We start from the raw sequence: 3,851 nt of genomic DNA, 5'->3' as shown, positions 1-3,851 counted from the left end.
AATAGACAGTGAAAGCACAAATGATTTGCTTGCTGTGGAGATTTGTCAAGTCCCCTACTTGCACCCAGCCTAGTCTCTGAGCACTTCTCATGTAGAAAATTAAGATCTGTCTTGCCCTATAACTTAGTGAACTTGGTCAGGGTGATGGGAACATCCTGAAAATAAAAATGCACACTCTGTTCTAGTGTTGCCGTTGGTTAGTGACTCCCTGAATGAGAGTGAGGTATTAAGAAGCTGTGTGCAATGTCAGCCCCTAGAGCTGAGTAGCCGTACTGTGTGGCACTGCGGTCTAGGCAACTCGTGGACAGCATGTCTCACCTGCTGATGAAACTCCTGGGCAAGAAGATCGAGAAGCGAAACTTCAAAATGCACACCAGAACCTAAAGTTGCCAGGGGCCTCAAATCTGACCCTATCAGAAACTCAAAATGGAGATGTGTCTGAAGAAACAATGGGAGGTGGAAAGGTTAAAAAAATCAAAACATTCTGTGAATGTGGGGTTATCAGAAGCTCAAGATGGAGCTGTGTCTCAAGAAACAGTGGAAAATGTACAAGTTCAAAAATCTCCCCAGAAATCCACTGTATTAACAAATGGAGAGACAGCAATGCAGTCTTCCAATTCAGAATCAAAAAAGAAAAAGAAGAAAAAGAGAAAAATGGTAAATGATGCTGGGCCTGATACAAAAAAAAAAAGGCAAAAACTGAAAACAAAGGGGAATCTAAAGAAGAAAGTGTCGAGACTGCCAAAGAAACAGAAAATAATGTGGAGAAGCCAGATAATGAGGAAGATGACAGTGAGGTGCCCAGCCTGCCCCTGGGACTGACAGGAGCTTTTGAGGATACTTCATTTGCTTCTCTATCTAATCTTGTCAATGAAAACACTTTGAAGGCAATAAAAGAAATGGGCTTTACGAACATGACTGAAATTCAACATAAAAGTATCAGACTGGAAGGCAGGGATTTTCTAGCAGCTGCAAAAACAGGCAGTGGTAAACCTTGGCTTTTCTCATCCCTGCAGTTGAACTCATTGTTAAGTTAAAGTTCATGCCCACGAATAGAATGGGGGTCCTTATTCTCTCACCTACTAGAGAACTAGCCATGCAAACTTTTGGTGTTCGTAAGGAGCTAATGACTTACCACGTGCATACCAGTGGGTTGATAACGGGTGGCGGTAACAGATCTGCTGAAGCACAGAAACTTGCTAACGGGATCAACATCATTGTGGCCACACCAAGCCGTCTGCTTGACCATATGCAGAATACACCGGGGTTTATGTATAAAAACCTACAGTGTCTGGTTATTGATGAAGCTGATCAAATCTTGGATGCTAGGTTTGAAGAGGAATTAAAGCAAATTATTAAACTTTTGCCAACACGCAGACAGGCTATGCTCTTCTCTGCCACCCAAACTCAAAAAGTTGAAGACCTAGCAAGGATTTCTCTGAAAAAAGGAGCCATTGTATGTTGGCATTAATGATGATAAGGCTAATGCCATAGTGGATGATCTTGAGCAGGGATACGGTGTTTGTCCCTCTGAAAAAAGATTCCTTCTGCCCTTTACAGTCCTTAAGAAGAATCGAAAGAAGAAGGTTATGGTCTTCTTTTCATCTTGTATGTCTGTGAAATACCACTATGAGTTACTAAACTACAAAGATTTGCTCACCTTGGCCATTCATGGAAAGCAAAAGCAAAATAAGTGTACAACCACATTCTTCCAGTTCTGCAACGCAGATTCAGGAACACTTTATTGTGTACAGATGTGGCAGCAAGAGGATGGACATTCCTGAAGTTCACTGGATTGTTCGGCATGACCCTCTGGATGACCTTAAGGAATATATTCATCGTGTAAGCAGAACAGTCAGAGGTCTAAATGAGACAGGGCATGCCTTGCTCATTTTGTGACCAGAAGAAATGGGGTTCCTTCACTACTTGAAACAATCCAAGGTTCCATTAAGTGAATTTGACTTTTCCTGGTCTAAAATTTCTGACATTCAGTCTCAGCTTGAGAAATTGATTGAAAAGAACTACTTTCTTCGTAAGTCAGCCCAGGAAGCATATAAGTCATACACACGAGCCTATAATTTCCATTCTCTGAAACAGATCTTTAATGTTAGTAACTTAAGTTTGCCTCAAGTTGCTCTGTCATTTGGTTTCGAGGTGCCTCCCTTTGTTGATCTGAAGATCAACAGCAATGAAGGCAAGCAGAAAAAGTGAGGAGGTGGTGGTGAATTTGGCTATCAGAAAACCAAGAAAGTTTATAAGTACAAAATCTTTATACACATAAGCAAGAAATCATCTGACAGCAGACAATTCTCTCACTGAAGACACATCTTTCTTTCATCTTGAATAACTTCACCCTAAAATGAATTTTCCCCCTTGAATTTATACAAGATTTGTATAAATTGACTTGGGTTGCAAGTACTGAGCACTGTTACATCTATCAAGTCTCTTTTTTATTTTTGGGATATAAAACAGGCTTTAAATTTATTGGTTGCCCAAGGGCAAAGCAAGAAATCTCTGGTCTTTCTTGTGATTATATAATACTTTAAATATCCCCATGTACACAGAAATGTATGTTATTGTTTTAATATAATTCTTTTTGTACCTTTCCTTCTTGCTATGTGAAGATTTTTGTGGCGTGGGTTGCTGTGTCAACTCCTGTAAAAGGTGACCTAGTGTATCGAGCAGCTGGTGGTAATGCAGAAAGTAGTCTAAGGTTATTTTTTGTTTTTAGATGTTTCGTGAACCTTGACAGTATCTCATGACTCCTCCTGAAAATGCTGCAGTATAAAAGAGCAAAAAGATTTGGGAAATACCTAAGAAGCACCTTAGGATTAGGGAGGCATTGCTTTTATAGATTTTTTATTTTAAAGCAATCAGCCTTTCTCAGGTGTTTTGTATAAAGTGTCACTAGCTGTCACAACATTTGACAGGTAGGGTGTAGGAAAAGGGTAAAACTGAGTTGGTTGAGCTTCATTTCCATCAATAGAGGTGCAATACACTGCATTTCTTCGTTTGGTACCATAGCAAAGACTTTTAAAAAACAGAAAGAATGGTGATGCTTCTCATTCGGAATTGTTTATTTTAAGGTGGTTTGGATTTCGGTAAGCCTTTTCACTCTACCGAGTACTTACAAGACAAGGCTGCCAACTACGTTGAACTTGAAGCCAAGCCATCAGACAGTGCCCAGCACATATTAATGTTAGCTTCTTTTTGAGACAAATTACCTCTTCTAGGCCCTGAAGCAAAAAATGCATTTGCTATGAAGATTGAAAATGAACAAAATTAGAAAACACCACCGAAATCAGTGATTTAGTCAGATGGGGTTTTTTTGTTGTTGTTGTAGGAGCACTTGACTGCTAGTGTGTTTTGTGTAGTATGTAACTACAAAATAGTACGTTTTGTAGCAATTCAAAACCAAAGTTGCTAGCATCATTTTGCTCTTGTGCTGGTTAATCATAAGAACCCATCAAACGTAAGTGCACTGAGAACATTAAATGTAGAGGGAACTGTTTGGTAAAGAACATTCCAGTAGGAAAAGAAAAGAACAATCTTCATTTCTGGGCTTGACCGTCATCACCCTGGCTGAACCTGTCTTGGGTTTCCAACCTTGACTGCTGGGCTCCTGGCTTGGTTTCTTGGATTCCTAATTCCCGGTGTGTGATAACTCTCTCCAGGATCATGTTTTCCTTTTTTATCTCAGAAATAATGTTTCTAAAAATATGAAAAGGGAAGAATATTTAATTACTCAGCAAAAGTAAATACTACTGGTATTTTGTACCTAATCTAATTTTTATATGCATGTTCATGGTCTTTATTTTTTTTTAATCAAAAATGAAGTAATCTTCTATCTA

The 3,851-nt window shown here is 39.2% G+C and overlaps 1 pseudogene; it reads left to right on the top strand.

The window, feature by feature from the left end:
- Positions 1–309: 309 nt before the first annotated feature.
- On the top strand, positions 310–2,319 carry LOC103245537 (ATP-dependent RNA helicase DDX18 pseudogene; annotated as a pseudogene).
- Positions 2,320–3,851: the final 1,532 nt, after the last annotated feature.

Source organism: Chlorocebus sabaeus, chromosome 26 (assembly GCF_047675955.1).
Source record: "Chlorocebus sabaeus isolate Y175 chromosome 26, mChlSab1.0.hap1, whole genome shotgun sequence".
Classification (NCBI taxonomy): Eukaryota; Metazoa; Chordata; class Mammalia; order Primates; family Cercopithecidae; genus Chlorocebus; species Chlorocebus sabaeus.
The sequence above is the reverse complement of the archived record's forward strand: the minus strand, read 5'-3'. Positions and strand labels throughout refer to the sequence as shown.